The sequence below is a fragment of the Cyanistes caeruleus genome, chromosome 5 (assembly GCF_971803275.1).
Source record: "Cyanistes caeruleus chromosome 5, bCyaCae1.hap1.1, whole genome shotgun sequence".
Lineage (NCBI taxonomy): Eukaryota > Metazoa > Chordata > Aves > Passeriformes > Paridae > Cyanistes > Cyanistes caeruleus.
This window is the reverse complement of record NC_141705.1, coordinates 44,006,824-44,032,715: the sequence shown is the minus strand read 5'-3', so window position 1 is coordinate 44,032,715 and position 25,892 is coordinate 44,006,824. Positions and strand designations below refer to the sequence as shown.

General features: G+C 38.0%; 1 protein-coding gene across 6 annotated transcripts in view; it reads right to left on the bottom strand.

Moving 5' to 3' along the window:
• Positions 1–25,892, bottom strand: part of TNKS (tankyrase) — a 129,096-nt gene that overhangs the window by 71,522 nt on the left and 31,682 nt on the right. The gene's annotated exons all lie outside the window — the stretch shown is intronic.

Genomic DNA, 25,892 nt, shown 5'->3' with positions numbered 1-25,892 from the left:
TAAGTCCTTAATAGAAGAATAACGAAACAGAGGTAATAGATTTTGTTATAATGAACCATTTTTGTCGTGCCAAACACAAAACTAATCCGTCAACAGCTCAGTTTAAACATCTTGAAAAAACATGCATTTCTGAGCCACAGAAAGATGGCAACAAAATAACTCCCCAAAAGTAACCAATTTGCCTTCCTGCTGTGGGCAAACTTTCCCTCCTCATGGATTCGTATTTGCTGGCTAAGAGTCAAAAGACAGCTGGAAAATAAGAGAAAAATTGGTACGTATCAGGGGAAGAAAGGAGACAAATGCCCTGATTGGAAACAGGATAAGTGGATTGATATGAAAGACTTGGTGCTGGTATCCCAGAGTAAAGAGCAGCTGCTTAATTTAGAACGTTCTTCCCCTCCCTTATCATCCCCATCAGATTTTGTGATATAGATATTATTTAATTAAATACAATGGTTCCGTTTGTTTTGTCTCATTTTTTAAAGTTATCTTTTAACACCTTTTCTGAAGATGTTTGCAGTAGCAGTGCTCAGTCACAGTAACTCAACTCAAGTTTCTCCTGATCTGAGCCATGGTAGGGTCTCTGCATATTCACTCAGGCAAAGAGCAGCTCTGTGCCCTAATGTGACTAAGGGCACATTCTAAGACAAAAGAAAGCTGCAATTTACAGAAAATGATTGAAATCTAAATATGCAAACTGCTATTCTCACTAAAAAGTAACTATTAAAACTGGGGAAAAAAATGCATTTTCTATTTTCACTCAGGTACTTTCTGCTATTCCTGTTGGAATAACATACCACAAGATGGAAATACAGCAATAACAGTATCTACTGCCAGTGTCCTGGAGGTGTGAGAAGGGTTATGTTATTTACCAGCAACAAAAGAATAATTAAATACTACACACAACTCAAGTTCCGTAAATGGTTTCTGTCCCTTATATCAACTCTATTGTTTTAAATGTTTTACTGGTTAAATGCATAATAAAACAAACTATTTCAGTTTGAAGGGACCTGCACTGATCTTGTAGTTGAAAATATCTGACCACTTCAGGGCTGACCAAAAGCTAAAGCCTGTGGTTAAGAGCATTGTTCAAATGGCTCTTATGCAGTGATAGGCTTGGGGCACTGACCACGTCCTGTAGGAGCCTCTTCCAGTCTCAGTGAAGAAATGCTAACACATGTCTAAACCCCTCCCCTTGGCACACCTTAAACCATTCCTATGCTTCCTGTCATTGGATCCCAGGGAGAAGAGCTCAACACCTCCTTGTGCACTTCCCCTCCTGAGGAAACTTAAGAGAGCAGTAAGGGCACCCCTCAGCCCCCTTTTCTTCAAACTATACAAACCCAAATTCCTTAGCTGCTCTCCTCAGAGGTAACAGGATTACGCATATGATTCCTTCAAAACAGTAATTTATTGCCCTAAATGACAATATAGCTCATTATAAAGACTGGAAATGAAACAGCACCACAAGAAAAAAGAAGTCTGAGAGGAGGAAAGATATACTAACTCGTTAATTAAAGAGCTTTAATTTACCAGACCGCTGTTATTATAAGGAGAGCATTCCTTCTTCAACTTTCATTCATTCCCAGCAAGTTTCATCAGATGCTGTACAGGGCTGCCTGTTCAAGACATATCCTATAGAAGGTGACTATGGACACCAGTCATCCATCCTGCCCAAATGGAAACTGTTGATATACCATGCACACTTTATTGCTACTGGAAAACTAAGTACAAGAACTCTACTGTCATAGGTATATCCATAAATAAAGCATCTTCCACAACAGGCGCTCCCTCTGTTGCCGGACAGAAAGGAAATACATAAACTGCTTGTATCCTCAGCATGACAACCCTGCAGGTTTCTGTGTAAACCTACAGCAAAAGATAGTTTTACTGTGTTCTGCATGAAGTAGGAAAAAATAATGCTTTCTCACTCACTTCCAGAAATCTCACTAGATTTAACGACTCTGCTTATGTCAAATAATTCAAAATATAATTGGCCAGAAAGTATTCCTACATTCCCCATTCATCACAACCATTAATCATCTTAAAAATACTAAAGAAAATATGTTTAAGTGATGCTTTTATTAGGTAATGTAATTACCAGCAGTTCCTAAACAAATCTATTTTTCTAATGGCTGTATTTCAAAGTTATTCTAAGATACAGCTCACTGTTATCTTTCGTACAAGTTGTATTTTAAATCTCCATTTAACCTAAAAGGAAAGACCATGCAAGAGTTAACACAGGTTCTCTCTCCTGTGCCCTAAGTGTGTTAGTTCAGCATGAGCCAACTCCTCCCAGAGAGTACATACCATCAAGGAGAAACCATACTGTACCTTCCCCAATGCCAGTTTAGGATACCTGCTTATCCCTTTCCATAAAAGCCCAGTTACTGATGCAGGAAATGGTGAGATTATTACTGACAGAACTTCCTTCCCAATCCTGACTCTCCTTGTTACCATCCTCTGAGCATCCCTCAGCAGAGCAAAGACAAGCTATAAGAGAACTGGGTCTGTCTTCAGAGAGCAGCACAACGAAAACTGCAGGGAGGAGGAACAAACGCCCAGAGAAAGGACAGTTCTTGCTGGATCACACTGTGCCATTAAAACAGTTCTAACCATAACATCCTTTACTGAAATCAAAATGGCTTTGGATTTAGATAGAGGACACAAGGAAAGGAACAGACAAGGAAATATTCAAAGAGAGGAAGTACAAAAACTTTCTGGATTCTCTTTTTCCATTCAACAGTCACACCAGCAGCCCTGACCCTTGGCAGTGGGCTCTCTAGGAGTCCAACAGAGTAAGATGTCAGTATGTCTCTGGCTTTTGTCAGACAGTTTTTGTAGTTACCATTTTAGTCCAAATATAAGGTTATGCTTAGATATGGAAGCCCACATAATTCTTGAGCATATAGATGGTGAGAACATTTCCTTCAGTGGCGTCCTTCAGCAAGTCTAACCACACTTGGAAGTATGGTACTTTCATATTTTGGGCAGTGGGATTCCTAGCCAGCAGCTAAGAAGTGTCTCAACCAACAGACACATTCCTCTTTTCCTTCCCCTTTTTCTAACCTTCTCCAAGATGCTACTCCCAGCCTTAGCAAAGACAGAATATCGTATGCGGAAATTATGGCCACATATGGTAAGAAGCCACAATTCATGTAAGTCATAAATTATTTTCCTTCTGATCTGCTAGCTGTTCAGGAGAAAAACACTTACCTACCATCTTGCAGCAGTGCAGGCAGACAAAAGTAGGCAGATTCTGGAGATGGAGCTACATTTGCCCTGCCAGTAAGCAGGAACAGGTTTCCCTGCATAGCACAACATGATTTCAAGAGAAGAGAAATCCATAAGAGGAAGATTTACTGGATAGTTAGATCAACAATTTCCAGAACAATCAGAGTTCTCATCTAGCTCCTTGAGGATAATGTACCATTTGAAAAGGCATCACTTAAAATACTTATCTTTTAGATTTGTGGGGAAGATCAGCAATGAAAACACAGAAATGTTATTCTCTCCATTCTTTGACAAGTATATTTAATCTTATACTTACACACAATGCTGGTTTGGATTTTTGTTTTTTCCATCCCTCTAATTTTATAATCAATTCTTTTTTCTTGTGCATATAGGAAAGAAACTGTCTTTCTCTAATGGAAAGGTGGCTCACAAAAGACTTTCAGCTATGACTGCTATAAAGTAAATAGAATCTGCACACCTCCTTTCAAAGAAAAGGTTATTTTTGTCTGCTCTCCCAGACAGAATAAATCCCTCACTTCCAGGGCAATAGATGACAAGAGTCTAACCAGCAGAGCCATACATGAAACAGTATATTACCAAGAAAATAATGTCTCTTCACACATGTCTGCCTCGCCCACATTTTAACAAGAACTTGCTTAACAAGAACAAAAAACTAAGTTTGTTTACAACTGCAAAATGAACACCCAGGTTTTTGGATGGTTCTGCAAACTGGCAGCAGTCACCATCAGCCTATCTGTTCAATTTCAGCACAAAATTGCCTTTAACATGCAAGATTTACCTTGCAGGCAAAGGTAGCTGAAATGTAGATTTCCTGCATATATTTCTGCCTGGCCACAGCAGGAAGTCTGTCCTGAAGAGGGTTAGTTCAGACTGACCATACACTGAAGTGAGCTCTTGACTGCCCAGTTTACCAGTGGATGTAAGTCAAGACACCAGTGCAGCCTGCACCCTGCCTCATACCTGAGCAGGGTACTGAGAGCCCAGCACTCCAGGAAAGCCCACAGCAGGAAATGAGGCAGAAGGAGAACACACACCAACCTGCCTTATGACTCAGGGCAAGTCAATGACTGCAAAAGTGTATTTAGCTACAGAAGCCATGGTGCTTAATCCTCTAACTAGAGTCTATTAGAGTAGTAATTATTAATATAATGAAGTAGCAAGAGTAATATGATCATCCAAAATTACTTATAAAGGTATTATGAAAGGCTGAATTTTATTAATCAAAAAAATAAATTCTTAGTTCTCAGCTAATCAGAGGGAAGATGCTCAGGGCTCTACCTTCCTTTCCCACTGTTTGAAGGAACAGAGCTCATAAAGGCAAGGTGCATATTTTATTGAGTCCAGCTCCCTACATGGATCTGTTCAAAAGCTTTTTAGAAATTAATAGCCCAATTTCCCTGGATATGATGACATCGTAAGTCTGGTTTTCAATACTTACTTCCCCTCCCATGTTACCTTCCTGAAAGTAAAAGTAGGCAGTAGACTGCATACAGAAAATGAAGGGGTTCTGTACAGAATCAGTCATTTGTCATAAGACGCTGCTACTTTAGGGCTGACAATGATATGAGGAGCTGAGAGGTATTCAAAGGTACAGACATGCATTATAGGAGTTTTAATTTTTAGACAGAGACAAGCTCCTCTAGCAATTCTATTAGGCTTATTCCTGAGAACAGCTGGCACCCTTGTCAGTCACTTGTATCACCTGGGTTGGCCATGTCAGACACATACACATAGCAAGACGTAACAGTTTTGTTGAAGGTGGCAGTCAGACAAAAGTTGCCATGAGTTTACTACTTGAGTAAGGACAGAGCTGTGTGCCTGCCCAGATTGAAAGAACAAACTGAATTCTGAATTTATGCCAAAATGTTCTTGCCATTATACAAAATAAACATCATACAGACAAGTACAACATTGTATTCCTAAAAGGCAAGCAAAAACAAATTTACAGAGCACAGAAGGATACGGGCCATGATGTTCTATGGCCAATAAACAATCAAATTAAACTATGAATTGAAAATGCTACTGAAAGAGCCGAAAATACAGAAGATTTCATTTCAAAACACAAGGGAATGCCTTCAAAAGAGTAAAGTACTTACTTTTTAGATGACCAAATGGAAATACAAGACTAGAGAAAGGAAACGTACAAAGCCTGTACCCTACAGAACAGGCAGCTATTTAAAATATGCTCTGATGACAACATTTCAAAATAAATGTTTGAAAACATTAGTGCCAGTCCTCTTATCTCAAAGCAGTGTGCAGTGCAGTACTGCACAGAATGAAGCTTCTATTCAAAGAATAGATACTTGAGAACATTATCTATGAATAACAGCCTCCTGGAGATATCTTTGAGAACTTTTCTGTGTTTGTAAACTATTCTAAATAGTCCTTATATACTGAGACATTTATATAACCAGTCCCATTCCCTCCATTCTCCAAAAAGCCTCAAATCACTGCTTGTACTCTTTGCAGAGTAAAATTCCATGCCTGTATTTTCCCAATCCCTGAAAAATTGTGATGTTCTCTCTGGAACAAAGCATTTTGCTCTTCTACCAAAAAGGAAGCCATCAACCACCAGTCAGTTTTTCAGCTTCCCCTGGCTCATTCACTGACTCTAGACTGGTACCTCACCATCTTCATTTTGCTCTTTGAAGATGGTTCACCTGTGAAGTTCTACAGACATTTCATTGCTGCAGACAACCAGCTTCAATTTATGGATAGAAAAGACATACTCCTTCATAAAGAAATAATGTGGTTTTAATGTTTTACTCATTCTTGCCTTGAATGCTACCTGAACACAGAACATCCTTCTTCTCTGCTTGGCAGCACTAACTTTCTTCACAGCAGCTTTGCCTCGGTTTTTAATCAGCATGGCAATAAACAATGTGGAAACAAAAGAAAAACAGTACTATGAAGAAAAGGAAACTGAACAATGTCACAGAAGTAGAAGAGAGTTGAACATGAACCTGCCTATCTGTGCACCCCACAAGAACACTGAAGAAAACAGTACATCATTTTTACTGAAGACCTGGCAAGAAAGTACCATAAATTCATCACAACAGGTGACATTGCTAGTTCAGTGCCTCCTTTTAAGGGAGGGAGAACAACTCAAGCACCTGCAGATCCTCATTCTTGACCCCAAGGGCAAGTACACAGGTCAAAAATAATTCTCAAGGAAAGATGACAGATGCAGTACGTGACAGCATCAGAAAGGTAAATTGCCCCAAACAAATCTTTAATGCCACAGTTAAAAGGAAAACACAGGATGCCTTACCCATGCAGATAACTGGGGAATTATTAGTTCAGATGGGGATTAATACAGGTATTCTAAGAATAAGAAATACTCTGAAAAGCAGATAAATCATGTTATCCTTGGAAAAAAAGCAAAAAGCAAACCACTAATCTCAAAAGTAGGGGGCAGACTACTACTCTGTGGTTCGAATTACTTATTCCCAGTAACTTCAATTCAGTGCCAGTTCATGCAGTGCTCTGGCAAGGCTGATCACTGCAACAGTCACAGCAATATCAAGGCTGCCATTAAACTGAATTACAACAGCAAGGCGTAAAAAAAAAAAAAAAAGGGAATGCAATCAAATCCATGAAGTTGTGATGTGACAAAGGAGAGACAGATACTCCAGAGCCATCAACAACCACACTGTCTGTGCCTATGGAAGGAACTAGGCCAGGTCACACAATGTTAGCAAATTTTGCTCCAGGGGTATACACCTACAACATTACTTCATCCATTTTTTTTTTTCCCCCCAAACATGCAGAAGGCCAGAAAGCCTTCTGTACATCACAATTCTTTACTAGTCCTCCCATCTTTGCATATTTCTACTGAAGTTCCATCATCTTTTTATTTTCTGGAATAAAATAATTTTCCTCTGTTCTGGCAATGCAGAAGAATCAGCAAGGTCAGTTTTGCAATCCCTTAGGCCACCAAAGTAGGAACAAGATTATTTTAAGCAAATTAAAAATCAATTCACTCTGCATTTACTTGCACCCTTTACCTTCAGTCTTTCAAGCTAAACTCAGCTCTTTTCATCTGAACTTTTCAAATTTTATTTTTATTTTTCCACTACTGAGAAGCTTAGATAAAAAAACTGCTATTCCAGGTCCCCAAACTAACATAGCTAGAACACTCTAAAGTATATTTAACTTTAAGCATGGGTGTGAGCAACCCTACTGACCTTGATATTCTCATGTCTAATGCACTTTGTTGAGCTGCAGCTAAAGACAGGCTATCATGTTTCTTTACCACAAAAAAAGAGGTGCCCTACTCTTCAGTTTAAGCACATAATCAATTGCTCTGTCTGGTGCCATTATCACAGCCAGCCTTTCTTCCTCGAATGTTTTACGAATGCATTCTATAGTGGTGGAGCAGCACAATAACAATAAGAGTTATCAGTCTATCTAAAGCACTCAGTAGTCTATAGGGACAATAAGCAACTCTGAGTACTGAATTATGAAAATTTGGACTCTTCCTACATTTGCATTGAGTACCAAATCATCTTCTCTTCTGACAAGCTAGGAAAAGCACTTCTTTCAACTTCTACCTGATACAGACTCAATGCATTCAGACAGTTTCATTTCAAACCTCTGTAACCTCTCCTTGATTGCCAAGCAGGGGGAGGTACACTTCAACCCTTTGAAGACCACAAGAGGAAGAGGAAAAAAAGGGAAAAAATAAGGACTTGTTTTAGACATGACTTTCTCAAAGTATACAGGTACTTAGAAACATAGAAAGAAGCTGTTCTAAAAATTATGACAGTCAGGGAAAAGAAACAAAACAGGAAAAGACAGAGCTGGTCCCAGACAACAGAAAGAAGAGTTACAGATAGGAACTACTCTAATATCAAGAGAGACTTTTTATTAAGAATCCTCCAGGTGAATTAAGGTATATACATATTTCCTTGGTGTGCAGCACACCTCACTGGATACCATGAGCATACATATAAACAGAAGAAATATTAAAAGTAGGGATTTTGCATTCAAATCCATTCCAAACATTTAAGACACCCTTGACTGTAGTCATAAAACACTGACCACTGAAATACTTGTTACAGATACAGTTCTTCCAACTACCTTCACCAGTAGTAAGCCCCACTCAAGGCAGTCTTTCTCTCACAAGACTGTACTGAGAAGCAGGGCTTTTAAAACATATTCACATGACAGCTACAATACATTCAAACAAGATGGCAAGGTGAACATATTCAGGACCTGGTGACATTCCTCAAAGTCTTCACCCCTCAAAACAAGAGCAAGATTCATCACGCCTCTGTACTCCATTTGCTTAGCCAACACCTACAGAGATTGAAGGAATAAGAGCAACAGCAACATTGCAACCTGCAGTATACAGCTGTGTTTATGCAATACACAAAGGCCAGCAAATTCATACTGATGCCATTCTTCAGTTTGTTAAAAAAGCTTTGGCTGCTTCAATAACAAAGAATAGCATTAAACACAGCACAGCCGGATCAAATGAATTAGGGACAATAAAACTGGCATTAACAGAATGCAAAGCAAAGTGACTGAATAAACCTAATCCTCTAAGAAGAAAGTATCTTTGGCCACACATGGAAACACGCCCCGTTATTTCTGCCAAAAGCAATGCCAATCCATACAATTAATGTCAAAGTCTATCTTGGTTCAATGACCTAGAAGAGTTTAACCAGAGGGCTGTAACAAAACAGGCTGACAGGTGCCTCTGATACTTCTGAATTCTGATGTATCTACATAAGCATTTTACTCTACATCTGGAGAGGGCTTTCAAAGTAATCATAATCCTGACTTAGTGCAGTTTTGTGCATATGCCACAGCAGTCCTGGAAGGCACCACACAGATGCTTCAGGAAGTTTTCAAAAGAATGCACTGTAGACCCATACTTAGTAACTGCTAGTGTGTGCCAAGTCCACAGGACTGAACCAGACCAGAGTTACCCTACACTGAAAAAAACCTCAAACAAAACCCATAAAATTTTATATTTAATGAGTTGTGGATAGGAGAGATAGCAAAGACCTCTAAGGCTTTGTATTTCCAAAGCAGGGAACTGAACTCGACTGTTGTCATGCTCAGCATCATCCAATCTCAGTATTTTAAATCCTAACTTGAAAAAAACGCAAAGGAGGAAAGAGAAAGAAGATAAAGGGTGAAGGAACATGAATCAGGGAAAAAGTAAAGAAAACTGTTTCCAGGCATATAAATTTGAGAAAAATTAACATGTCTTCACAATGACAGAGCTGACATTTTAAATTTTCATACAAAGCAGCAACAAAAGACAGAACTTTTCAGTATTTTATATAATCTCACCCTGTAACAGAAACTGGAAGTAGAGAAATAAGCACTTTATTAGGAGAGGAGGCTAAAACTAGACTTCATCAGTATATACAGAGGGATGGTATTGCTTTCTTAAGGCCAGCTCTTCTGACACATTCAAGAAGGCCAACAGCCGAGTATGCTAAGGGACTGCTTCAAAGTTGTCTCCCAGTACTAAGAAACTTAACCTTTACCCCGCACTCTCCCATAGTATACTTCCACTCAGCATATCAGGGTGACAAGTCTGGCAACATTTAGCTGCCTTTCCCTGCCCATCCTAATACAGCTCACTAGGCTTCCTGGAGCCAGGATTGGGAAGAGCCTGATGCTTCTAAATGCTGAAATCAACATTTGTAAACAAAATGCCTGGGACAAAACCAAGAAGCTTTGACATTTTAATAAGCCTTTGTTGATACCATATTTATAAAGCCTGGCTACTTAAAAAAAGAGGTGACGCTTCCCACCATAGCTCTTTAGCTATGTCTTAATCAAAGTGAAAATTCTCCAACTTACCATTCACCAATTGATTTATACTAGATACAAGTCCTTCTACCTTAACTCTGATCTGGAGCTATCAGGACATAAGGAGCCCAAATAATTACTGGCTATGACAGAAAGAAACACCAAGACCAGGACCCACGTTACCTGTGCAACTTCAATTCTGACATTTCTGAATATGTTCATGCCTGACTCTCAGCCTTAAGATATTTCTGCAATTTTCCTACCTCTCCCCACTCCTATACACAGTTCACTAAGTTTGAGTTTGGTTCAATTAAAGCAAAACTACAGACAAACTTCTAGTCATGTAGTTTTCCACCAGCAGATTACACATATTTTCCAGGGCAGAGGTGTAACAAGAAGCAGCAGTCTTGGAGAAACATTACTAAATGCTGTGACTGACCAACTGTCATTTGCAAGATTTGGTGGTTTTATTTGGTAAGTGGAGGAATCAGGAAATTGAAGAAATATAACTTACACAGCTTTTTTTTTTTTTTTTTTTCCAAGAGAGAAGATCCTACTTGTTGTCAGGAAAGAAATGCGAAGTAAATACAAATAAAACCCAGTTTGAGTTTACATAGCACATACTACAGCATACTAATTGCTTCATGCTAATTGCTTCCTTAATTTGGAATGAATATGCCTCTGACAACAGCAGTTTTTTAAAAATCATCCCTGTCAACTGCTTTGTCACCTTGCTACATGCTCAAAGCATTTCACTAACAACTACTAAACTCTATACACCTTATTTACACCAAATGACTGCATAATTTGAACAGGTCTTTAACAACTCATGGTCAAGCTTGCTGGTGTGTATTTGCATTGCTTCCTCAATTTCCCACCATTTCAATACCTGCTAGCATATTCTGGAGCACAGCTGGTACCTTCAGGAAGTCAACTGGAACAAATACTTCCAGCAGCAATGAAGTATCCACCTTTCAGCCATAACCTGATAAGAAGTTCTTTGGAGGTTTCGCGAACGAAAATTTTCAGAAACTTACAGTCACTCAAACTAAGGTGGACTTCCACTGGGGAAGCTAAAGGCCCACCTCTGAATGCAGCACAGACACCTGCCAAATATGAAGTTTCTGCACCAACCAAGGATATATTAAAACAATTCAACAGAAATATTTGATTTCAGACACTGAGAAAACAACTTGTTCTCATTTTGTTGCCACTAAACCTTTTTTACTTTTTTTCAACTGCAAGAATGATCAAACACTAGATCAGGCTGCCAAGAGAATCTGCAGAGTCTCCATTCTTGAAGCTTTTCAAAACCTGACCGGACATGGTCTTAAGCAATTTGCTCCAGTCAACCCTGCTTTGAGCAGGTGGGATGGACTAGGTTATCTTCAGGGGTCCCTTCCAGCCCGAGAGCTATTGCAATTCTGTGACACCACACCAGATTTTAGATCTATATTCAAACTGTACAGTGCAGAAAGAACAAAAACCCATTAACTTTAATAGTAGGTTTAAATGAAACAGCAATAAATGAATCTCATGTATTTCTGGCTCCCAGAAAGTTTAATATCTCTGTTAAACCCAAGGGCAAATAACAACGAAGAAGGAAGAAATGAGATCAAGCAGAATTGTTGAACTAAATCATTTCAGTTCTTCAATTTAAGCTGTCTTTTCTGAACAGACCTATATAACAAATTTCAATTTAAACTGCACAGCCTGACAACACTTCCTTGCTTTTCCTATCAAGTATGAGAAACCAGGACAAGCATTTATGAGATCAACAATCAGAAACAAGAAGAACATTACAGCAACAGGACAGGCAGGCCCGAACTGAGAAGACATTTTTCAGCAGCTTTCAAAAATGTACCTCTGTAGGTCATGCAGCATGCTGGCATGAATACAATGCAGCAGTGTCATGCCAAATCATGTCTTTGACGTGCCCATGATGCTCTCAGAAGGACCACCCTGGTCAAGAGTTATATTCAAATTTATTGGTTTGTGCACATTGCCTGCAGCAACATTAAATTATGTACATCAAAGGGAGGCAGAAAAACCTCCCCTGTACAAACCTTCCCAGACCCTACACTTTTGAATATCTTTGAGGCAAATTTACCAGACCTAACACATGATATATAGAACACCATTAACACAGGGCAAATGATAACCTCCTGGAAAAGTATGCCACTGTAGAAAGAAACACAAGATACTCTGGCACAAAGGAAAAACACAAGTGGCAGCACCACATTAAGCTCTGGTAGCTGGACCTCAGAAAAACGTTCACTTTCAGCACTCTTAATGATATCCAAGGTATTTAGACAACAGTTTGCTTCTCAGGATTTCTTTTGGCACACTGGTATATATATTTTAATAGATCCCACCTTCACTGAAAATACACTGGTCTCTAGTCTCTTCTTGCATCAGAAAAAGCCACAGGTGGATCCCTCTGTGCCTTCTCCATCACAGTGTATACTCACTATGAACGGCTCTATACACACTAATCCTGAAAACCAGAACGGATGTGAGAACATCACAACAGACAGGAAACTACACACTTCCTAGTGACAGCCCTTGGAGAAGGGGAGGTGAGACACATTTTAGAAGCATATTTGTGAACTTCTAAATGATTATTCTGGCTGTGATACCAAAATCCAAAAACTGTTAGCTGAAGTATTAGCTGTGAAGCCTCTGGAAAATGTTAAAGACTTATTGGGACAGGATGAATACCGGGAAATAAAATTTCTGGTAAGTAGTCACACAGCATGACATTTTCCTTACCCATTAAATGTGACACTTAATATCCTCAGCTTTATTTGTATTTGCTCTATATGGAGGAAAAAAATGCTTTCTTTAGAACAGAAAATATCCTAATTACCATAAAATTCTGCTTTTAACATTATAGATGTTTTTGCTTACATAAGTACTAACAATCATCACTGCAGCAATGCCAAATGAAATGCAGATATATTTTTTAAATTATTACCAGACTGTAAAGCATAATGCAATAGAAATTACTAAAATTCAAAGTAGTCAAAATGTGTACATGCTGAATGCTAAATGTAAAATTATAGCTCCTCTTCATGCACGCTGACAAATTACTATTGCATTCTACATTGATGTCATTTTTGAGGAGCTGAAAGATCATGTTACTTGTAACGATATAGACCGTGTCTTTAATTACAGCTAAAACGCTCAAGAAAATCTCATGAATTATGGCAGAAAGGATCTATTTAAATTTTTTAGAGTAATATATGTATCTTCCAAGGAGAGATACAGCTTGAGTAAATAGTATCATTACTCACATTCAGGATTCATTCTTTTGAAAGCTCAAATCACAGAAATTTAAATAATATTTCATGTCTTACTTCTGCAGAGGCGAAGTATTTTCGAGGACAGTTACGAATGTAAAATGGAAAATCCAAAATCCACGTTGTAAAAATGTTACCAAAAGAATACATGTAAAATGGGAAAAGGTAAATTGCACCGTTTGGGATCCGTGGAGCTCTGCCCATTTTTGCACTATCCCAAATTATTTTAGGTTTTAATATGAAGATAGACATTTGCAAATTTAGGCTGTTTTACTGTGAAAAAGAAGAGATGAGAACCTTTCTTCACATAAATACGTTGGGTTTCTTTTTTTCTAATGACAAATAAATTGCAGAAGAATCACATTCTGGATAGAAGCAGAAATGACTGATACATTCACACCATGGACTCAAGGGCCTTTCTGGAATGGGCAGTATTAAATAACTGAGGTTAAACTCCAGATGGCTGTATTTCAAATTAGCTGACAGCTATGTATACATGGTACACAGCAGATGTCAAACATTACAACAGCAGCTCATTTGGGCAGCTGAGGTTAACAGTGATTTTAACAAGCTGGAGTCAAATGTGGTCAGTAGGAGACTCTGTCTACCTAGCTTCCAGCCTGAACTGTGTGCAGGTGTCGAGGTTTGAGTAGCAGCAGGTGCTGCTGGGGTGGCCCCTCTGAGAAAGGATATGGGGCTGTTCTGTGCTGGACACAGCCACTGAGAGCTGGCTCTGACAGACCCAACGCTGGCCAAAGCTGAGCCCATCAGCAGCACTGGTGGTGCCTCTGTGCTGATATATTTTAAAAAGGGTAAAAAACACTGCACAGCAACTGTGAAATAGGAGTGAGAACATGTGAAAGAAACTGTCCTGCAGACACACAGGTCAGAGAAAAAGAAGGGGGAGGAGGTGTTGCAGGTGCCAAAGAAGAGATTTCCCCCACAATGCCAGAGCAGATATCCATCCACACTGCAGTCCATCGAGAACATCCTCTAGAGATAAGGTGTATCAAATAGAAAAGTGAAGAGAATAAGAAGGAGGAATGAAGGGAATACCCTCAGGGTCCTCTTGCAATTTCTAACCAAGTGAAAGCTGTGAAAACCATAAAGGTACTGTAGGGAAGTGAAGAAGATGAAGGGGGAGAGAAACGGTGACATGAGCTTTGCTGTCAGTTTCTTCCTTCCAAGGTCTGGATTTTGTTAGATGATCAGTGCTTGCAAGCTGAATTACTATGGGTGCAACTTTTTACTGACAAGGAAGTTACTGACAAGGAAAGCTTTGTAGTAACTTCCTTGGAATAACTGTATAAAAGATATTGGACCTGAGGTTTTAATAAGGGAAGATGCAGTTAGTTTACAGAGATGGACCGTAACATTTAGGGTCAATTAAATACCAATGCTATTTTATTTCTGCTTCTGAACATTTTCATCCAGACACAAGTATCGTGACATATACTTGTAACACATACATCATAACACAAGTATCCATGTGCGGACCCATGGATACCTAGGGTACCCCTTCCAACAACCAAGTTGTCCTAACTCTCTCAGACACAGCTATATAAATTGCCATTTACAAAGGAATAAGCTTGAGGATATGAAAACAATTTCCCAGGGAAGTGTTAAAAGGAGACAGCTAAAACCAGCTTGCTCATTGACACAGTGCTCTTCAGCCAGCAATTATACATGCACAGAAGCATGGGAAATCTGAAGAGGAAAGACTCAACTCACAGGCTCTCTTCCATGTTCTCAAAGAGAAAGGGGAAAGTATTTTATACTCCTTTTTATCTACTGGCTAAGTATGAGGGAGGTGATTTTGTATTTTATTTTATAACATAGTTCTTGTTCACTGAGATAGCTTGCATTTTTCACTTCTAATCTAGGCTCTAACCCTGCAACTTGCTTCCTGTGATCAACCCTCAAAGATCAAATTCAGCCAAACTAATCCCACAATTTCTGTTGCCAAATTTCAGTTCCCAAGCTGTTTAAAGGACTAATACATGCAACAATGAAAAATACATGAGCCACCTATGGTCTAATGAGTGCTTAACATTATGGAAACACTTATCACCCAAAGCAGCAGGATCTGTGGAGTCTGAAACAAAACAGCAGAGAAATAAGCTTCTTATCCACAAAGAGGGAAGCCTAATCTTAAAATGTTTCAGACACTAATAAAATATCAGGCACAGCCCACTTTTGTAATAGAAAGGAAATTATTAAACTACAAGAATCGCAACATAGGATAAAACATCTTTTGTCCAAGTTTTGGGCCTGTAAGCTGTTGCAAGGAAAAGTGAAATGCCTCCCCAATGTCTATAAATGGTACCTTTAACACCTGTAACAAGTCTCAGGACTCTGTCTCTCAATCAGTATTGAAAACTATTATTCTACTTTGAACAGAAGTGTAGCTGTCTTTGTGGGACAGGAAAAAGCATTGTGCGAAACAAAGGTTTCAGATACATACTAACTATTTAGGAGAGATAATCAATAGCATAGCACACATACTTTATGGTCTACTGTTTTCTAATTCTAGTTCTGTGAGTGTTGCAACATAACAGGGTATGATTTATCACTGCATTTCCAAAACAAAAGAGTTTTGCTTAACTTATAATATAGCTTGCCAGATGCATGAAGGATTTCCATTAATAATGTGGTACCAATTCAAAATTTTGTGTCTTCGTGCAAGTCTGACAATAGATTAACTATTATGTTAAAATTAGAAACTGTTCAATGCTACCAAGCAAGTAAAGCACTTAATCACACAGTTCTTTTAAGCATAAGAACAGTTGCATTGCACTGTAGGGGGAAGTTATGAAGCATATGATTAAATGCAACTAAATTGGGTACAAATCACAAAAAACGTAATTTTGAAATGTCTCTAAAGCACACTGGAAACAAACGGGCTTGTGAGACATGAAAAACAGTCTTTTTTGCCAGTATGTCTTTCATGTATGGGAGATGTAAAGGAAGACCACAGCTGTTGCATTTTCAAAGACACAGGTGACTTCTTACTTCCCAGTGAGGTCAAGCTTTTTACTATCACCTCAAAAAATATTACATAGAGGTTCAGCATAAAGCTTGATAGTAAGTTAATTTTTGCTATATTATGAACTTTGAATCTTCATGCAAATCTGATAAGCAGCCACATACAAATGACAAAGTCAGTCTAATTTCAGAGAAAACTCCTATAGCTCAGAGAGAATCTTCATCATACATCCACAAGAGACGGACATTAGCCCCCCTACCCAGTAAAATCCTTCCCTACTCTTGGAAAAGCAGTAAAAAACAAAAACAAATTAACAAAAATCAACCAAACAAAAACTCCACAACAAACAAACAAAACAACAAAAATAACCCCAACCAACCAACAACAACAAATCAGGAATTAGCCTCATCAAGTGGGCAAGGATGAACAGTAAGTATGAGAAGAAATCTCATTCTCCACCTAGAGACAATAACTCTAGCCATGAGATAAGAATATAATAAATAATAATTAAAAAGAACTCTTGAACTTTGAAAAGAAAAAGCAGCAGTGTTCATTTCTACAAAAAGAGACCAAAGATACGGTGAAAAAAGAGGTTCCACGTCCCCCTTGTGCTGCTTGGAGTGAGGAGAAATAAACATTAGGAAGATTTTCAAGGCTACTGGTGTGCCCTTGAATTATCAGAGGTTCCTGCCAATGCTACCATGAAGAACCACGTGCCCAAAGTGGAAGACTGCACTGCAGTGACTGCAGGAGGCTGTGGGAGAAAGCCAAAGAGGAAAGAGATCCTAAGTTAATTCCAGGATCAGACATGTAAGGTCCCATTTCCACAGGGAGCACCAAGCCAAACACCTTGCAGCTAAGAAGTATGTTGGACAGACACAAAAAAGAAGCTGACTCACATCAACATCTATGGTTTGAAGGGCAAGTTCTGCCTTGCCATATCTTAACACAACACTTTCATAAACAATAATCATGGGTAATGCTCAAAGTTAGTTAAAATCTCAACCACACTCACTACAGTTCAGAAATTTTACTTCAATTTCTAAAGGAAAAAACCCACCATGTTTCCTTGTTCATGAAGACAATAAAAATAGAAAATGCAAAATAATGGGTCTGCATGCTCATTACTCTGATGGGAAATACTGCTTTGACCTACATAATTCCTTCATACACACATATAATTCTTCAAAATAATTGCACACAGACAAAAACAAATTAATTTTATAAGTGACTTGCTTCATTTTATAAAATCTGTAACAAGGCCTTGTCTACTCACAAGATGCAACTACAGCCTTCATGTCACCCATTCTACCCCAGAGGAGAACAGCACCCACTGGGACTTTCACTGGAATGGTCTCCATCTTCCTTCCTGATATGGTGAGCATTGTGGCCCTGCTTCAGTACGTAGCATTTAAACATCTGAATAAACCCCAGCTTAACTCCAGATCTTTCTTGGATCATAGCTAGAGTGGTTCAGCATTTGGCAGGATTGAGACCTATGGATATGCAAGAAGAAATTAGCAATTTCCATTTAAATGCTAATACTTATTCATTCCAGTGAAAATTGAAGTATAACAAGTGATCTCTCATCACACAGAAAGAGCCTTGATTGTTATTTAATGATCACAACGAATAGTTAGAAAGCATGAAATGAAGCTAATAAATCTTCTGTTGAGCCTGACATTTTCAACAAACGGAAGTACTCAAAGTTTTCAAAAACAGTTCCATCCAATTTTCTTCATTTTAGACTAAATTTTCCATGTTCTTCAGTTACAGATCCACATATTGGCACCACACAAATTAAACTGGAATACCCAGCTACTGGAATAATTTTTAAAAATATTTATTTCTATTGCTACCTATACAATATAAAATACATTGTATTCTACAAAGTTCAAGTTCATGCATCAGCACTATCCACCACAGCATCTGTTTGCCTTCCAGTGATAAATTAGGAAATTAGACAAATACTACAGAAGTAGGTTTTTTTCCTTCCTTATTGCAGCCTCTGAGGAGGATATAAATACAGTTTGGTTTGTTTAGGTTTTAGTATTTTTAAGCTATATTCTATTCTAAATATAGGTAAGCGGGGGATTATTTTTAGTTGACAATTAAATAATTTTAAGAGTTAATTAAACAATTTAATACTTTTTTAAATGCTCAGCCATCAAGACTGCTTTTTCTTTCACCCCACAAATGAAAAAGAAAGTTCACCAGACTCCAAAACCCTGTGACTTCAAGCTTTGTAGTCAATACTTATGTTATGTGTGATAGTTTGAATGAAACAGCCAGTGAAATGGCTCCTTAATTTAACAGAAACGTCTTAGTTTATTCATAAACTTATAACACTAAAATACCTGTTCAGAGAGAAGCATATTTCTAGAAGCCTCTTCATGCACCAATGAAAAACAACACTTGCAACTTCAACTATGAAAAATAATACTGTCATTACCTAACCCTAGAAGTGCCTCATTTTTGTTGATAATATAAACACACACACACACACATGTGTGCACGTGATAATTACAACACTCCCACACACTACAGCCCCAGTATTAAACAGCATAAACTCTTCTCCAGAGTTAAAAGCATACATAAAATACAACAGAAGCGATGCAGCTCTATTTCAGTCTTATAGGTGGGACACTCCTTAAGTAGAGATATATATACCAAGACTCCACATTAGCACTCCATATGATGCCACAGTCAGCTGTAGAGGGGTATCTGGAATATTTTTAGGAAGAAAACAGAGTCTCTTACAGGTTCCAACTTCTCTGCAACCTGCCCAATGAGGAAGAGGTTACAGCCATTTGCTTTAGATTACCTTCCTACCCCTTCCCTTCTCTCCTCCATGTACTGCCCCTACAACAGAACAAGTTGCGTGGATGGCCTCAAATGTTTGCACACCGGTCTTGTGTCATGGCACAAAAGATGCACAGCAGACCTGTGGTGTTTGGCCTATGTGATAGTGTAAGTACCATGACAATAAGTGTAAGCTTCTTGTACCTCCTTCATCTCTGGGAAGTGTTGTATATCAAAGAAAGATCTATCCCATACCCATTTGAAATATAAACTGCATCTGAGCCTAAAGAATCAGATCACCTCATCAAACAAGTCAGGTCAATTCCATTTCCATTACATATTTCTACAATTATAAAAGTTCTCTATGCCAATTAATTTTGAAAGACTTCAAGGTAGGTGGTCTAAGTACAGTACCACATGAAAGCAAAACAAGCTTTACTCAAGGAAATTACTCTTTACAATAAAACAGTTGTAGACAGAGCTGGTAGCATTTGTGATAGCTGCTAAGAAACTAAAGGTTACTTAACAACCATGATTTAAAATAATAATTTAAACTAATGATTTAAACTAATTCCCAATCATAATTCTGCCAACTTTGAATCCTTCAGGCTGAAATTCTTCTTGCTTATCTCAATCTAGTTTTTTAAAATTATAAATTCACCACATCTGTAAAACAAAATGTTTGTGCTGTCCACAAAGCTCGTATGTAATACTTTACGTATTTGAACACAAAATAGAACTCTTTTCTCTCTGAGAAGAAACTTTAATGTCTAGATATTTTAGAAGAGAGATTTGAATGACCCAAGAGTTCTGCCACATTTCAGACCTAGAAAAAATGCACTGCCAACTTGATAAATCCAAGTCCACATGTCTAAACTATTGAAGACTACTGCTACGATTACACAGATGCAGGGAAAAGTGAGTAGATACCTACACAAATAAGGGACAGGAATAAAGGAGAGTGCTGAGGAAAGTCTAAAAAAGGTGATGCTACAGGAGTCTATTTATAGTAAACACATTCCCCTCCAATATCTGGTTGACTTTCCATGCATGCTAAACTCAACCTGCGTGTTGTTTGTGCAATCCACTACGACCATACCACTTTCACAGGATCCCTGATTGACTCTCTGCATTCAGTACCATAAATAAGGCCAGCACAACAAACTAAATCTTATCTGCAGGACACCTGCTTTATTTATAAATGGGAAACCACATAGAAACTGCTGTAAGGAGCAACTTAGCAGCAGAATCCAGTGCACATCACCAATCAGTTTATGACAGAGCATCCTAAGGTTAAATGGGTTATCCAAGACAAACACACATGGTGTGCTTCAAACCCAGCAAAAGAGCAATACAAAACCTGCAGCATGGAAACTGCAAAGAGCTTCAAACAAATCCTCAGAACACTGTTACAGTCTTAAGTATCAATTTTCTGATCTCCAAGAGAATTTTCAAGTCCCTTTAAATTTCAAGAGTATTGAAATATGCAAAATACTCCTTGGCAAAGTCCTACACTTTAACTTAAATTCTATCAAGCACCTGGGTAGTATAGCCAAAGGGGAAACAAAATTTCTGACCAAACAAGGTGCCCTATGCATCACAGAACTTGAATTGCATCCTGTGCCCATTACTCATCATGGCAGGAGCAATTATCAGGTGGCAAGAACACACCCACTCTCACCACAACTTTGGTACAGCAGTTCTGTACAGAAAGAGTGCCCAGCACAACCACACTGTGCAGTCCTGATTCCTCCCCAGAGCATAGCTATCCATCCTGTTGAATGAGGCAGTCGGGAACAGTAAGCAGTCTCATAAGCAGGGTGTGTCCTAATACATGCATCAAAAGGCAAAATTAAGATTGTCTGCCTCTCCCATTTCCTAGTCAGTATATTTTCCTTATGTCACATTAGCATTCTTTTAGATTCATCTGTTAAACCTGGAAAAACATCATCTTAAATGTTTTGTCCATGAATTCACAGACTCCACAGATTTCAGCTGTGACTGGTTCATCGCTTTCAATATTTAAACAAAGAAAACAAGTATCAAAGACTGCTCTAGAAGCTACAGTACAAGATAGAAAAGCAATGGAAGCTTTTGTATGCAGGAATTTTCCTGACAGCTAAAAATTCTTTCCTAAGAGTTCTATGCTGGCTTATGTATTAGAATCAAGCATACACAAAAACGACATTAAAATAGTCAAAATTGCTACTTACAAACAGAACCAAATAAATGAGAAGGTACGTGATGTAACATTCTCCATCCACTCAATTCTTACCCCTGTACCTGCCTTACTATCGCATGCAGTATAGAGTGTGAAAAGGCCATTTTGGTACAATAACCCAGGATGGTTATCCATAGACAATGGGAAAATGTAGCAGAGATTAAAATTGTATTTGGTCTTAAGACCGGCAGAAATTGCTATGAAAATAAGAAATGTACAACACAGAATATAAAAAAAACCCAACAAACAAAGCCTAAACTTAATCAACTAAATTACCTAATCAACATTTAGAGAAGGAAAAAAAAAAAATCAATAAAATATAAGATAGATCAGTGCTCAAGGCAGATCAACAAAAAGATGAGGGTTCTGATGTACTAGGAAAATAGAAAGGCTTCTTACTTACATTTCTGCAATTATTTTTCCTAGGGCAACATGAAAAATATATTTTGTATTCTTTACTTACAAGCTACGGAGATCTTACTTGTTATTCTGTCCATATGAATAACAACAAACCCTGGGAAGAAATGTTTTTTTTCTGGTTCGACGTTGTAAAATTTCAGCGTGAACTATAAGCCAAATAAATTTGTGTGCATTAGGTTTCTGAAAGCTTTCAAAGCATCCACAAGTCTATAACAGCAAAACTGAGAAAAACAAAGCAAAAACACCTGATTTAGGTGCTCTGTGAAAACTTGGACAAGATAATTTGTTCCTTTGGCTACTTAAGAGTTTGATTCCATTTGAAGAGAAATACTACTGAACTGCTATAACAGTAAAAAGAAAAAAAGAGTGAAAATCCTTGCCAGGGGGATGGTGTAAATCAAAACCATGCTTTTCATAAAAGCACCAATCCTAAATCCCACAGTGCCTCTTCTTACTTGACTACCTACACAACAGACTACAGACTTTTACCACCTTGCCTAAATTAAAGCTACAGAGAAGAATGAAAAGTTGTCTGATCTAGGCTGACACCCACATTCCAAAGAAGCCACTTCAAGATACACATCTAAGCTTAAACAAAAGATAAGGATAATTGCACTTAACTTTAAAATATGGAGCAGGAGGAAAGAGAGAAGCTCTCATTATCCTAAAATTAAGCCCTATAGAAATGAGCACCCAGAGCTGAAGTTACAATTGGAAGAAATCTAAGCACATTAAGACATGGAAACGGACTTGAGGCAGCAAAAGTACACACCAGCTCACACAAATCCTTGCACAAGTCCCTCAATAAGAGATTAAAGAAATTATGCAGTTATGGAGTCAGAACCAAAACACTTCAGACACTTAAAAGCTGAAGTAACTTGTTTCCATAAATACATATGATAAAATACACTGCAACTTGTGTGAAATAACCTACCACACCGAAGGAAATATTTAAATTATTTAATTACCAGAGAAAAAACAGCAGAAGCTAGAAGTACCTAAAAGAAACCAAGGGAATGAGCAACAAAATGGAGTACTGACAAAACGATAAACACTGCATGCATAACATAAATCACCTAGAATTATACTGGAATATAAACCACAAACTCCAGAATTCAGAATTGCTTTAAAGGCTCCCATAAACCATTTAGTTCTTCTGCAATCAGAGACATAATAAAAAACAAACTTAGCCTGAATAAAACCTGCAATAACAAAATGCCATGAAAGCCATTAAATCATCACTCCAGAAGTCAACTGGAAGCTATACCAGAGCACAGTGCTCAAATCAAGATACATTATCTTGAAATAATGCAGTGCTGGAAGCGGAAAGAGAATCAGCGATTCCAGCAGTACCGCCAAAGTGCAACTTCCTTTCCATTGAGGTGAAACCTCGTATGTCCACATTCTAAAGATCAAGAACTGCTCTTCTTGAAGAAGAAATATAGCAGATGTGCACACCAAGTATGGTACAACACCTAGAACAAAGAGAGGACCGTTTCTTCCACTTTCCTCTCAATGAGAAAAAAAAGGAAATGTGAAATAGAACTGAAATGTGACCATGCCAGAACTGAGAGAAAATGGCATTTAACTCCTGGCTTGCTAAGCAACCTGCGCACTTTCTTCAAAAAGTAAAGTGGGAATTAGACCATACACTAAATGAGATTTTTAACAACTATACAGTTATAAATACATCGAGATAGTCATCATTGTAACAGTCTCTAAAAAACAAGATGAGATTTAAAATCCATAGAACTAGAGCTTCTAGATGAGGGCCACCAAAATGGTAGACTTTATGTTCCTATATCTGTGCCACAAGTACCTTCTTCCTATATCTTTCCAAAGACTGGAAGAGGAATCGCCTCAGCATTCCCAAAGGAAAGCTGATACTCCTCAAAATGCTCCAGGAAGTAAATGTAACAAATCACCATGGACTCCAAATGTAAAAGCATCACATGGCATTCTACCGGTGAACTAGAGAATATGGTTTATTTCCACCTCTTAGGTCTCGGTAAAAAAGGAAGAGTAAACCACCTGAATGCTAAACAAGTAACAATCACAAACACATACATTCAAAGCTCAAGCAAGTTCTGGAAAAGGCTCTTTAGACCTCTTGCTTCAAGATGAGTATTAACAGCTTATACGAAATGCAGTGTATGTTTTCTGCAGGTCAGTGATATTCCTCAAGTGCGGGATTTCTTGCTCTTTTCTGTAAGGCAGCAGATCCCGAGTTACCATCAGAAAGGACAATGACCTAGACAAGTGGGTGGCCCAAAACATTCTAGCAGCACCTGCCCTCCTTATCATGAAATCACTTTTTCTTTTGTTCTGATTTTTCTTATACTGTTTTGTAAAGACAGAAGCTAAACCTTGTCCAAATGATCTGATTTAGCACACACTACGTAAAAATTAGATCAATTAAAGGAAAGGGGGAGAAGGTTAGCACCTCCCAAAATGAAGTCTTATTGTCTATCTGGAAGGCTTTCAATATCCTAAGAGTACCAGGAAGGAAATAACACCAACCCAGAAGGAAATAGTTTAGGATTTGATACAGTCAAGCTGTAAAGGTGCCACAGGAAAAACAAAATTAACAAACTAAAATTTCTTCTCTTACTGCCATTTTTAAAATGGGTAAGTTGTACCTAAAATCCATTTTCCATTCTCTGAAGTTCAGTCAACTTACTGTAGTGAAATATCAGATTTTTCTCTTCCTTGAAGGAAAATTATGCATAAATGGCAGTTCACTTCAAAAAGAATTGTGCAAACATATTTCAATATATGAACTATGTTCCCTGCTTAAATTAAGAAGTTGACATGACAAATAGATGAAAACATGAATCCTCATTAACACCTCTAGTAACCTTAGCCCAGCTATACTTTCACTCATCAAGCTGTCCTCCACATCCAAAAAATTCGAGTGAGAAATGCTCAATACGACCTAAAGCACTTGTTTGTAAAAGACATTACTTCCATAGTAAGCGGGAAGATCAGAGTCTTGTTTAACTTTGAAAATTGATTCTATTAACAAACAAGACATTATTTCATACCTAAGAAATCTTCCTTTAATCTAGAGATGCAGCAGTTTTCAGACTTTTTTCATTTTGATCTGTTTCAAGGGAGTAATCCTTGAAACCAACAAAAACCAACCCCACAAAACACTGGCATGAAGCAGACAAAAATATATTATCCAACAAAAATGCCTTCAGCTCCTGCTAACAGCTCCTTTGGAAACTGCTGAGTACAAAGAACAACTATTCACATAAAGAAAGCATTTCTGAGTAGTAGATAATATGGGGAATAAGGGGCAAGAAAGCATCACTGTGCGAAAAAAAAAATTATATATAATTCACATAAATCATTAACAATATTGTTGGCTCATCATATACTGTACAGGGAAGATATAAATTACGTTAATCTTTAAAGAGGCAATCATCAGGGTAAGAAAATAATGAAGACTAATATGACTAGGAGTGCAAAAGCTCCCAAAGGCCCTGTTCTGGATGGGAGTGCTCCAGTGCTGTGTATGGCAACAAAGATCAGTCCCCATCTCAGAAACCACACACCCCAAAGACAATTAAACTAAAATAAAATAAACTAGGATATTAATCTGGTTATTAATTAACAGCTCTTAGATGTTCTTTGATGTGATACGTTTTTGGAGCCTGTAGTACCACTTCAGCCTAGAGAAAAAGAGGAGTACAATTCTTTTTTTGACAATATGATTCAGGAAGAGTATGGGATGCTAAATAAGAAGAAACAAAATATTCACCCTCTCAAACATGAAGTGCTTGGTTCACACAAATGCTGCCTATCCTGTGAAAGGAGGAAAATAGGCTGCTTTCTGCACAGTAAAAAGCAGATTCCTTAATTATGTAACTTTTTTTTTAAAAAAAAAAAAAAAGATAGTACTGGTTGTTTAATTTTGATAAAATTCTCTTTATTCTACAAAGAAATTTTCAAAGTCCATTTCCATCAAAATACTAGCCTTTCATCTTCATTACGTATCATTCCTTATAAAACACATATTTTAAGAGGATGTTGCAGGAAAATGGCTAGAAGTCATGCCAAAAACTACTGCATTACATCTCCTTTCTGCAATCCAGGTGAAAAGGAGAGTATACATTATTCTAGACTG